Consider the following 13,276-nt stretch of genomic DNA (forward strand, 5'->3'; position numbering starts at 1 on the left):
CCAACCATGATTAGAGGTTTGGAATTTTCAGTCCCACTCCTTGATTTCTGGGAGGTTAAAGGGGCTGGATATTGAAGGGTCATCAATGAGCAACTAGTTAACTCAGTCATGCCTATGTAATGAAGCCTCTATAAAAACCCAAAAGGAGGGGGTTGAGAGAACTTCCTGGTTGGGGAATCAGAATGTTTCCTTCTGCCACCGTGCCAGGCCCAAGCTCCATGAGGACAGAAGCTCCTTTGTTTGGGACTCACCGTATATACCTCTTCATCAGGCTGTTGATTTGTATTCTTTAATATCCTTTGTAATAAATCAGTGATCTATAGGACTGAAGTTGGTTCAGTGGTTATAACCACCTATCAGTGGTTATAGGACTGAAGATCCTTTTTCCTTGCTGGCTGTTGGCTGGGGCTCATTCCCAGCTTCTAAATCCATGTGCACTATTTGGCTTATAGCCCTCTTTGTCTCCGAAGTCAGAAAGGCAGTTAAGTCTTTGTCATGTCTTATCTCTCTGGCCTCTTCTCCCATCATTGAATCTCTCTGATGAACTCTCTTGCCTTCCTTATCCACTTTGAAGGACTCATGTGATTGGACTGGGCCAACCCAGATACTCCAGGAAAATCTCCCTGTCTTAGTCATATCTGCAAAGTCTCTTGCCATGTAAAGTAACATGGTCACAGGCTCCAGGGATCAGGATGTGGACATCTTTGGAAGCCATTATTCTGCCTACCACATTGGATTTTTTTTTTTAATTATAAAATGAAAACCAAAGCCACATAATTATTAATGTGTGGTCATGGAGTGGTGATTAATAGTGCAGCCATGGTAACAAAGGATAAGAACTATCATTTGCTTCAGTACATTTTTCTATTTTTTTTTCCTGGGAAGACAGAAAGATGCAACAGGTGAGGAGCACAGCACAGTGCCTGACACATAGTAAGCCTTCAACAAATAAGAGATCTCATGTGACCCAAATGCTGTCAATAATCCCATCCTCAGATGCCTTCTTTTTAATATTCAAACAGTTAACCAGTCGTCCACCTAGCTGGACTGATAGGAAGGGCTGCCTTTTACTATATTTCCCATCCCAGACAATTTAAGGGTCATAAGTGTTTCACCATCAGGCACCATTACCCTGGGCTGCTCTGAAGGTCACAACACCATCATTTCCCTCTCCTGCAGCTGTTACAGATGGCTCTCATAGAGCTTCCCTAAGCATTAACCCATATCTTTCCCTTCATTCTCCAAAACTCAGCAAAGTCAGCATGGTGAGATGAGAAAATGGATGGACTGCAGACAGGGAAACTTATTATTGGATCCATTATCTGTATCCCTATACAACCATCTTGCTACCGACCATCTGCTGTTGATTGCTTTGCTTCTGGGACCAAAGTGGCTGCCAATGACCAGAGTAGACTGTGACCAATCCCTCTATACGTGCTTCAGGTATTCAGGCATTCAGTGTCTCGGGTGTCCTTTCCTGAGAAGAGTCAGGCCTTGATCTCAGGAGAGTAAAAATACCCACTAATGCCTCCTCCCAACAGAAAACCCTTCCACAAAGGGCAGGAGCAGAGTGCCTGCTTGCCCAAGCCTCAAGAAAAAGCAGGCATTTTAAAATATGTACTTGTTTTTTGTAGCCATCAATATTTCAGAAATATAGGGGACTAATCCCAAAGCACTTCCTTGAGTGAACTTTTGCTTTTTTTTTTTTTCCATAAAATAATCTTATGTTATTTTTGAAGAAACTTGAAGTTTAGGCCAACCTCTCACCATGTACTGGAAAAAGGACAGAGAGGAGAAGTGATGTGCATGTGACACAACTCATCAGCAAAAAATGCACAATAAGGAGAATCAGGTATTCTGACCTCCGGTATGCTATTTTGAAAAGCTTTTTTTGGTTCATGATAAAAGCAAAAAAAAGTAACACCCATATGTGGTTCTCTTGCTGCTAAATAGGACTGGAAATTTTGTCATTCTTTACATATCCAGGATTTTGTTGTTGTTGTTGTTGTTGTTGAAAACAAATCTCCATTGCCATCCCACTAAGAACCTAAAATAGAGAGGCAAATTTACAGGTGTAAAATGAAAAGAAAATACAAATATGAGAAAGAAAACTGTGAAGCAAATTTACTTCATTTTCAGTTTTCAAGTCACTGAAAAGAAACAGGATGCTATGACAAAGGATGTAGATTATGCCTTTTGAAAATAACATTGGTCACTTTCTAACAATAAATGTATTACATGTTATTTTGGAAAGTCTGGAAAAGTATAAACCTTTTTAAAAAATTCAACAAAATTGAGGTCACATACGCAAATAATTTCAAAGAATCTATCAGTCCTTCTAATTTCCGTTACATGTACTAATAACCATTTGTATATTTTCTACTTGAAAAATATGGGGGATTACCACTTTCTATTAGGAAATCAAGTAAGTCCATTTGGTGAGAAATTAACTGAATTTCTTATTTAAACAAATCTAAGCTCATGGGGCATTGTTGGAGTCATTGATTTGCAGAAATTTCTAGTGACTCAGTGGCTATTCTAGCCTTCATCTCTGCCATACCACCTTTATAAACTGCTAGTAGTCATTCCAGATAAGGTAATGAAGGAAAGCAGTAGCAATTCAGATTTGACTTGACCTTGTAATCTCTACTGCCGAAACACTATTAACTCATTCACCTTCTCCAAAATATCAATTTCCTCTCAACTGATTTCTTTCTTATATCCCCTTTTCCCACCTTGCTCTCTCTTATCCAAGCATGCTAAATTGTATGAAGAGAGCTTTTATGGCTTAAATATGATATTGTATATAAAACCTATCATGTATTCTCTTTCAGGTTAGATTATTTTCATTCCATAAGCATATTCAAAATATTAACTACTTATGTGAAATTGCCAGAAGCATTTTGACACTCCGTTTTCAGAATCAAATATTTCTTTCTTCATTAGTGCTGAATCTACATAAAACTGATGATCCTGGTTGTTCTCGTAATGATTTTGTTTCTAAACCTTGGACTTTATAGAAATAATTAATTATAGCATGTATCCGTTTTTTAAAGGCTAAATTGGATAATGGTTTAATAGCTCAAGGAGATTACTTGTGGGAATTTAAGACTTATAAGATTCGGTTTTCCCCAAGTCTATTTTCCTACAGTGATCCATGCCTTTGATTCCAGTAACAAATCACCAAAACCAGGGTAGGTGATGCACTTTCATTGTGAGCTAGCCTCGCTATCTTAGCCAAAAAGTTAGGTAGAGAGAACATAATTTGGTAAGGAAAACTTACCTTGTCAAACCAAATTAACAACTTTCGTGATTTAAAAAAAAAAAAAGTAAAAAAGTGCACCCAATTGGTAGGTCAGTTCATATTAAATAGTATATTAAAAAAGAATAGCTTTATTTTTATTTGCTACATGTTCACATGCTGCCAGTGGCTGCCCTGAGTGCAAATAAAAACCACCTAGGGAATTAAAGGAATACCTATCCTCGGGGCTCCACCCCCCCATGGAGTCTTGATTATTTGGTTGAGGCAGGCTTGAGACATCAGGATTTTTAAAGGTCCCCAGATAATTTTAATATGCAGTCAGGATTGAGAATCACTATGTCTAGCCAATAAGACTGAAATGTATTTTCCTCCCCAAATAAGGGGATTCTATGAAATTAGAGGGACCAGTTCCTGGGGAACGTGGGATATATGAATCATAATTAGGCCCTGTAAGTGTCAACCACAGTCTGGGCAGGGAACACCTGTTGAGCCAAGGATTAGAAATGAATGATGCCCTTTGTACTGCAATGATAATACATTCTACTCTCTGGGAAGCTATTAAGATATTCTTCTTAAGAATTTTTTTAAAATCTATTTTAAAGTGTCACAAGTAATATGAGGTATTCAAGAAGGCTCTGTGTACTTAACCTGGCAGGGCTTTCTGAAAAATATTTTGGTATTTTATTTATGTGTGCATCATGCAGTGAAAGAGGGGAGAATGGGAGTTTGCCTGAGAAAAGAAAAAGAGAAAAAGGTTATATATTTGCATTACATCAAAGAAGTTTGACTTGGCCTAACTATCTCTTATTGCACTTTTCAAATCTTGAGGTCTATTTGATGCATAAATTTCATAAGAATCAAGCCTCATTTAAATGATAATTTATGTCCTTAGAATGCCATTTCCAGCCTTGTTCTTCTGCACACCCTTGGAGCTGATCAGAGTGTGGTGATTCCTTTGTTTTCAAAGGAAACTTCATGTTCACATTCTCTCTACAGGGGTTAGTAGAGGAAGACAAGAAAATAGTTCCATAGTGTTTCTGCCAGTTTATGAAGAAAATTTTTCCTCCTACATATATCATGGTACATAATTGAATTAGTACTCCAGTAGGAAAGGGTTTGCTATTTCATACTCCTATAGTTTTTTCTTAACACCATGAAATTAAAGACATGCCAGCATGAAGCTGTATATTCCTGATCACTTTCAAATAAGCAATGTAGTATATTATTTCTTTTATGTGCTTTTATAGCACATGCTGTGCAAGATAATTGACTCCATGACAGATGTCTGTATTTCAGAGGAAAATTTATTTGTGAAAGAACACACATATATTACTTTAACATGGCTCTATTCTTTATGTGGTCCACAAGGTGCTTTTTGATGACTTGTAAATTGAAATTAATATTTTCTCTTGCCATTCTGTATATGCATAAGCAAATTTGACTGTTTGATATAACCAATTTGAAGCTTATTCTACTACTGAATATAACCCTCTGTTCTCAATCAGGGTTGGGTGCTCTTCGATCTTATTGGAAGAGCTGCAGAATGTAGAAGGATGCAGTTTTCTTTCTTTTCAGAGAAGCCCGTAGGCCTGCACATTCCCCAACCGTCCAGGATAACTTCTGTTCATTGGAACTGTCTTTACAATGAAATGACTACCAGAAAGATCTAAAAGAGTACAGGAAAGATTTTCCATGGATCTCCTTTTATTCTGTCACTTCTGCTCAAAATGTCACTCTTTCCCACGACAAACGCTGGTAGGCAACAGCATCTGAAGTCCCTAACACTTTCCTGTGAGGTGGATTGGCTTGGAGAACTGGCAATATTGGGTGGATGAGGCTGCTGCGAAGGCAAATCGAAGCAGGAGAGGTTTAAAAATTTTTTTTTTTAACGTTTCTTTATTTTTGAGACAGAGAGAGACAGAGCATGAACGGGGGAGGGTCACAGAGAGAAGGAGACACAGAATCTGAAACAGGCTCCAGGCTCTGAGCTGTCAGCACAGAGCCCGAAGCGGGGCACGAACCCACCGACCGTGAGATCATGACCTGAGCCGAAGTTGGACGCTTAACGGACTGAGCCACCAAGGCGCCCCAGCAGGAGAGGTTTAAGGAGGACATGCCCATCTCAGTGTACTTTGTAATACTTCCTGAGACCAATTCTCCTTCCTGTAAATAAACTCTCCCATTCTTTTTGGCTACAAGAATTTTACTAGGGAAAAAAAACTAGACCCTTTATCCCCATCAGCTGGCTGGACACTTTTTGCCATAGGATTGTACCGTATATATAAGATCAAAATAACTAATAGATATAGAGGGATTACCATATTCAGAAACGATGCAAGTTTAATAAGACTCCATTTCAGAGATGGTTTTTCTTTTAATGAGAAGAGAAGAAGAAACTTCTTATTAGGGCAGGTCCCTTCTAGCCTCTGGGACTTTTAATGGCTTAGCCTTTTGTGCACTAGCAGAAATGAGGAAAGGAGATTTCATAGTTGAAATTGAGGTAGCCTTTACAATAGTAACAGTGGGACACCAGGGATGGTTCTGTAATGGCACTTCTACAGGGCAAAGCTCAGGGGAGGTGGAGCCCTGAGGCCAGGAGAAAAGAATCTTCTCACCTACAAAGTGGGGGTGGTTGGCTCTCTTCCATAAGTTGGTGCTAAGCTTGTGTGTGCTCAGTGGCTGGACTGCACACAGACTGGAACGTTCTGAGGCTGTGATGTCTGACTTCTGAGCTTGGGGGGGACTTCCTCAGGCAGACTGGCTCTGTGTCAGTGCAGGTGAAGCTGTGGCTGTGCCCACTCTCTGGAGACTGTGAGAGAGGGTTGCCATCAGGTAAAATAGCGCTGTCCCAGCCATTCTCTTATCTTGGAAAGGAAAATTATCTCGACATAAAAATACACCGAATTGAACTTAAAAATAACAACCACCATAGTCTTAGGACTTCCATCCCTCCCCACTTCCTTCTTTTCTCATCAAAAGAGACTTCTTAGTTCAAGGGAGGGTTCCAAGTGTTTGTTTCAGTAAATAACCCAGGCCGGGAGGGAGGGATAAGTGAGTTAGAGGATGCCTAAGGCAGAAGAACAGCCAGGCCAGCTGTAAACCTGACCCAGCTGTTTCCTTGTATCTCCTCAATGACCCATCACTTCCCAGGATGAATTACTCATCTTTGGCCAAGAGCTAGAGGGGTTATCAGACTTCCCAGGAATTTAGGAGGGAAGTGGAGCTGGTGAAGGCATGCTCTAGGTCCTGAAGTTTATCCATGACTCCACTGCTCTCTGGGAATTCTGTTGGAGATGGTCCAAATTTTCCAATCTGTCTACTGCAAGCATTGATGCTTTCCCAAGGGAGAAATGGATTTTCTTTCTTGGAGTTGCCCTATGGCTGGAGGGCTTTGCTTTCTGCCTTACAGCCTATCTTCTGCCTTTTCATTCGGTTTGCATTTTCCTTCCCTGCCCTCAGTCCACCGGCTTATTTTTCTTCCTCTTCACTGTTTCTCCTCCCAGATTGCTCTTCGCTCCCCAATCCCCCAACTCTCCCCGCCCCCCCCAAGACCCCAGGAGGATCTGCTATTTGAAGAACCAGCTGGAATGGGAGAGGCTGGGAGAAGACAGAGTGGGATTTAGGGAGATGAGAAACGGCTGGCGCTGGGGAGGGAAAAAGCACGGTGAATGTACCCAAGAGCTCACCTGTAATGGGATACAGAAAGTGGCAGACACGGCCCTCGAATTGTACGCGTATTAATTTGTGGGATCAGTAACGCTCAGCATGTCACCTCATGGGTACGGAACCTTCCCGCCGAAACTCCCCGGATCCTCGGCACCCTGTTTCCTCCTGCTTTGAGGTGAGGCCCGGAGGGAGTTGGCTCCTTAGTTCCTTGCCCGCCCGCACTTTAGGGGAGAAGTGGTCAAGAGAGTGCGCGCTGGGCGCGCTGCAGGATTAAGATTTGGGCGGGGCGGAGGACGTGCAGACCTAAGTGGGAAGCCAGGCTAGGAAAGGGGGTGCCCCTAGGCCTGGGGTGCGGGCAGGAAAGGACTGCGAAGAGGTGAGTGAGGAACCTGAACTCAGGGACCGGGTTAGGGTGTGTGTGTGACTAGAAACCGCACCTTTTCCGCAGGTCCAACCCCCGGTGCCCGGTCTGCTAGTTGCCTACCCTCTCTGTGCCAGAGTTCCCAGCCCCAGGCAGGAGCGGGAGGGGGCGGGGGAGGGGTCCTCGGTTCCCTCGGGAAATGTCCTCCCAGCCCCTCGCTGGGCGGAGGGAGAGTCGGACATTTTCCTCGGCCTCTTTCCGGGCAGCCGGCGTGGCCACCTCGCAGGGCTGCTTTTAAGGGACACGGGACTCGGGCGGAGCAAAAGGAGACTTTCAGGCCCGCCCTTCACCCCCTGCCCAGGCTCAAGAACGAGCCCCAGCTCTTGCCCACCTCCTGCCGTCACGTAAGTGCAAACACCCAGGACGAGCGATCCCCGCAGGGAAACCCCGGCAAGCTGCGCGCGACCAGGAGGTGACTCTGCGGGGACCTCGTTCCCAACCCCCGCTGCCCCCCGCCCGAGGGGGCAGGGGCGGAGCGCAGGCGGGCCCGGGGGCGGCCGGGAACCGCGGAGCCGCCCCGGGGGAGGGACTGCGAGCTGTCCCCGGGAGGGGAGGGCGAGCGGCGGACCGGGCTGGGCCCCCGCGCGCGCCAGGAGGAAGGAGCCCCCGCCACCGCGGCCGCCGCGTGCTTAGGCTGTCCCCGCCCAGGGAGCCGGAGCCTCCCAACTAACTCCGCCCGCCGCGCCCGTCGCTTCGCCGCCGGCAGGCTCTGGCTTCCGTCCCGGACTGTACCCGCGGCCGCGCAGGTTGGTGCCGCCGCCGCCGCCGTGGGGCGGGCCGGGCGAGGCTGGGGTGGGAGCGCCGAGGGGGCTCGGAAGTTAGCCAGATGCTGGGGCCGGGGCGCCGACACTGCCCCCTCGGCGCCCGACGCGGTTGTTGATTTCCTCCTCGGCTGCGGGTCCCGGGGAAGCCAGCGCCTCGGCCGGGGAGGGTCGCCGGGACTGAGCCTTCCTCGCGCTCCCCTGGTCTCTCCCTGGCCGCCCCGCCCCGCCCCGCCGCCTCGGCCTCGGCCGCTTCGAGAGGGGTCACCCCCTCCTGGCTCTCTCACCTTCGCACTTCTTGCACCCATTAATTCGTACGCATTAATTCGTTCTTTCTGCCCCCAACTTCGGGAACTCTCGGTGCCGGTGAGAAAGCCTCCCTGGTTCCCGGCTTGCCCCTGAGACTAGTTTGGGGGGAAGCGGGGTCCACCGCGCGGGGAGAGGGGCTGGAGCTGGGGAGCGACCTGGGGGGCTCGAGAACTGGCGGGGAAGTGCCGGGAAGCGGTGGAAATTCGCTCTCGCCCGTCGCGTCCTTGCCCAGCTCTGCCCGCCTTCCCGCCGTTCTGCCGGCCAGACTAGTGCGCCCGCCAAGGGTGATCGCAGAGGCGGGATGGAAATAGCCGCCACTTGGCGCTCAGTCGGGATTTCAGTCGGGTCTCGGTCATCCTCCTGTTTGCGTGGCCTTGAGACTCGACCCCTGGGCACTGGGTTGGTGTCTGCGAAACGTGCGTCCCCTCTGCCCACCGCGGAGGGTCGTTGTGAAGATCCAGTGGGATGACTTAGGGGTGTTCCTCGACTTCGAGCCTTGTCGCCCGTCTCTCGGGAAGCTGCTGGATGGAGGGTCCTGTGTTCTAATCATCGGAGTTCAGGTGCTTCTGCTGAGATGTAATTATGTCTCTAGGTGGTTGGGCGTGTAGCTCTTCTGGGATAAAACGCTCGTGTTTCCGGATCGGGTCAGGAGTGTTCAGGGTTGAAATCGTTTCTTCCCCACCGAACCCAAAGTACCAAGCTAGGGACCTTACATATATTTCTATGGCCATAGGAATTCAAACAGCGGAAGATCGTTACTGGCCTCATTCTTTGTAAACGAGAATTGTGTGTGCTTCCGATGTTTGCCAACCTTTACAATCTGTTTTCCATCTGTACTGAAATTTAAATTTGCTAAAAATTCAGGAAGTAGACCTTTATTTTAGTAGGTAAGTTTAGACATTTAGCTCAAAGAAAAGATACTCTATCGTTGGCAACTTTTCAGTTTAAAATCATAGGCACAAGAAGCATGGTTAGCACCATTCTAATTACTGTATGAAGAAAGCAAGTAAATGGCCTAAGAAAGTCAGCTTTAGACTTGATATTAAATGTCTGAGTCCCACCATCCATGAATTCCTGATTTTGTAGACATTTCCTAAGTTTCTGTATTGTACAATACATGGTGATAGGTGCTTAAAAAGACAAATATACAATATATTCCTTGTCCTAAAGAGGCTTCCAGTCTAAATTAGAGAATAATATTTTTACTTCCTATTTTTATATGAACATCGAATATATCCTAATACTACATACAGCAAGTAGAATGATATCAAGAATACATTATTGAAGGCCCTTTAAGATAGTTAATTTGGTGAATCTACTTAATAGGTTGAAATAAAAAGTTTACCTAAGCCAGTGTTTTCTGAAGTGAAATTTCAAATGTTATTTCACCAAATGGGAGGCATTCTTTGTAATAAAATAAATTCTGTATTTTTAGAATGAAAACTCAGAAAAAGTATCCATGCATATATGATATGGTAATCAAATGTTATAGAAAGTTCAATTCTAATTCCGCTCTCTTTAATCAAGTCAATTTATGGTGCCCATATATGTTTTTTTCTCAGCTCTTTGAGAAAGGAAATTATAATGGCTAGAAAAAGTACAGAGATTGAATGTAATATTTTTTTTTTAATTTTTTTTCAACGTTTATTTATTTTTGGGACAGAGAGAGACAGAGCATGAACGGGGGAGGGGCAGAGAGAGAGGGAGACACAGAATCGGAAACAGGCTCCAGGCTCCCAGCCATCAGCCCAGAGCCTGACGCGGGGCTCGAACTCATGGACCGCGAGATCGTGACCTGGCTGAAGTCGGAGGCTTAACCGACTGTGCCACCCAGGCGCCCCTGTTTTTCCTATTTTAAAAGAATTTAGCTTGTCACAAAGGATGGGCAAGAATTACATCTGGAAAAGATTGACCAGGCTGTGTTGTATTTGGTGCAACATTAGTGACATCTCTGGTTCTTGTCAGTGAGGCAAGCCACCTTGAAGGGCATCCTGAGGGAGATGAAGTTAACTTTACACTTGGCCTTTTTGCTTAGCACCTTTTTTTTTTTTTTTTTTTTTTTTTTTTTTTTTTTTTTTTATCATTTTGAGTTGAGATTAAAGATCCTGTCACTGCTCTGGAAACTGTGCGGTTTGGTAAATAGTCATGAGTCTTCAGCCAGGAAGCTTCTTATGTAAGAACTTTATTTACCCCTTTTAACTCCTTTAACTAGTAAAAGCTAATTGTTAAAACTACACACACATAGCTTTACAAAAAAAGTCTCTGAATAAAGTTGTTGGTATTATGTTCTCTCAAGTCTCCTTGGAGGAGTTTTGGTCATCTTTATCTCCTGTCATTTACTGTACTTGTGTAGAGAATAAGACCTTCATTTTACCCAGGGTTGGACAGCTAGTTAGTGGCGGCAAGAGTAGATCTATAATTCATATTGCTTGAGTAATAGTTCTGTGGCTTTCTTTCTTTCTTCCTTCCTTTCTTAACCCTGGGTGGTCTTTTATCATCTAAGGTATATTAAAAATCTCATGTTTGTAAATTGTATATGGTTAAAACTTTTGGATTTGGGTTCTGGTGGGCCTGGGTTTGAATCTTGCCCTGCCATTTAGTAGTCATGTAATAATGGGTAAGTTACTTAACCTCCCAAGTCCTCAGTTTCCTCATCTCCAAAACGGGGATAATGGAAGTACCTAGCTCAAAGGACTGTTATTAGGATGAAATGCGCTTAGCACATTGCCTTTATTTAGTACAAAACCTACTTCTCTACTAAAGTAGTTATTTTAGTTTCTTGGGGCAGGGGATGATGTTTCAAAATTTAAAAATAAATAAAATTAAATTGTTATTTGACATTTAAAAAATAAAAGCAAAAACAAAACTATACGTCACCCCCCTCCCCAATATTTTGAATTGGTCATTCTTCAGCTAATGTTTGTTTATTTAGTCAGCAATGTTTATTGAGCTCCTACTGTGTGTTGGACTTTTTCCTAGGCACTGGCATACAGTGGTGTAGAAGATAGTCATAGTCACTCTTTTATGACCTTAAGAGTCTGGGGAGGGATCTGGACTTGTAAACAGAAAATTATAATCTCATGTGATTCGTGCCATGATAGGGGTAATGCAGAGAACCACAGGAGATGGGATGGTGGGGGCCTGGGTGCAAGAGTGTCCTCCAATGCATCACCTCATTGTACCTTGGGCTGGTGGTGGGTAGGGAAAGCTTACTGTGAATACACTAAAACCTGAAGAATTAATGATAATTAGCAATTGCAGAAGTTGGGGATTGAGGAATGTCCCAGACCAAGGGGAACAAACAGAGCATGGTGAGGAATGTCCCAGACCAAGGGGAACAAACAGAGCATGGTGCGTTAGAGTGGAAGTCAGGTAGATAATGTAAAATAATAAATGAATGAGAGTGGGAAGGAGAGGTGTGGCACCTGCAGAACCCAGGCTTTGTTCAAAAGAAACAGTGATACTCAACTCCAGCCAAGTGTTGTCAGGTTGGGATGCAGGCCTTGTATGGCCAGATGCCCTGGTTGTTGTTGTTGTTTTTAAAAAAATTGTTTTTAGTGTTTATTTTTGAGAGAGAGAGAGAGAGAGAGACAAAGCATGAGCAGAGGAGGGGCAGAGAGAGAAGGAGACACAGAATCTGAAGCAGACTCCAGGCTCTGAGCTGTCAGCACAGAGCCCGATGCGGGGCTCAAACTCACATATTGTGAGATCATGTCCTGAGCCAAAGTCAGACACTTAACCAACTGAGCCACCCAGGCGTCCCAGAGGCCCTGGATTTTTAAGAAGAGCTGACTGTCTAGTGTAAGAGATTTGGGTACTCTAAGCTCAGGGTCCCCCTTCTGCAATGCAATCATTAGGTATCACTTGCCCTGTTTGCATCATACTGTGGGAACTGGGTTTCAAAGAGCTGGCACAACTGTATTAATACCCTTGCTATTGCTGTTTCTGTGAGTAGTGTAGTCCTTTGTCTCATACTTAGCAGTCTCCTGTCTTCTCCCAGCGTCTCTAAAGCTGTAACATGCTTATTTGTTAGCTTGCCAATTGGGTAAAATCTAAGATCCTTTACAGTTCTTTAAAGCCACTAGCTACATTATTTAAATTTAAATTTTAGTTAATTAAAAAAAATGTTAATTCCTCTATCACACTGGCCACATTTTAAGTGTTTAATAGCCACATGTGGCTAGTGACTACTGTTGTGGGAAGAGCAGATACAGAACATTTCCATCACTTTAGGAAGTTCTACCAGGGATTGCTGGTTTAAAGCTTCAGATTTTTTTGTGTGTTCGTGGGTGAGTTGAGATGAGTTGTTGATTTCAACAGCCTAAAAATGATAACTTGTTTTCATGTTAGGCTCATAGGAGTTCCTTTATACAAAGGAAATATTTCAGTTTGGATAATCAATGCAGTATTTGGTTCAGGCCTCTTGGGAAAATAAAAGCAGAAAATTACCTAAAGTGTCAGTTTGGAGACTGGACAGACGAGGGCCATGTGGCAACAGAAATTCTCCATGTATATGGCATTCCTCAGTATCATGTGGAGATAGGATCTGTGCCCAAAGGAGCTTGAACTTCTGCACACTGTCTTCAGTTTCATCTACTAGGCATGTTTACTGTGAAAGGATAAGAGGTGCACATTCGCAAGGAGGTTCTGGAACACTGCCAGTCCACCAGCACCCAGGCTGCTCCTTCTGCCCTCCAGCTGTGCCATCTGAATTCATATAGAGGATGGAGGAAAGGAACAAGATTCCCAGTGGCTCTCATTCAGGGAGTTTAAAGGGACAGCCTGGAGGACAGAGCAAACTAGATTCAAACAGGAGAAAAAAAAAGTAGTACTTTACAGCACAACTTTCAGTGACAC

The 13,276-nt window shown here is 44.3% G+C and overlaps 1 protein-coding gene across 14 annotated transcripts in view; it reads left to right on the top strand.

Moving 5' to 3' along the window:
- The first annotated feature begins 7,905 nt into the window (after positions 1-7,905).
- The window catches only part of PAM (peptidylglycine alpha-amidating monooxygenase), a 283,688-nt gene continuing 278,317 nt past the window's right edge, over positions 7,906-13,276 (top strand). For 4 of the 14 annotated variants that reach the window (XM_027037013.2, XM_027037007.2, XM_027037136.2 and 1 more), the window contains exon 1: positions 7,908-8,095. The gene's annotated coding sequence lies outside the window, so the exon portion shown is untranslated. Of the gene's footprint in view, positions 8,096-13,276 lie in introns of all 14 variants that reach the window. The other 10 variants (XM_027037064.2, XM_027037072.2, XM_027037091.2 and 7 more) reach the window with 4 other exon arrangements.

The sequence above is a fragment of the Acinonyx jubatus genome, chromosome A1 (assembly GCF_027475565.1).
Source record: "Acinonyx jubatus isolate Ajub_Pintada_27869175 chromosome A1, VMU_Ajub_asm_v1.0, whole genome shotgun sequence".
NCBI classification, from domain to species: Eukaryota; Metazoa; Chordata; class Mammalia; order Carnivora; family Felidae; genus Acinonyx; species Acinonyx jubatus.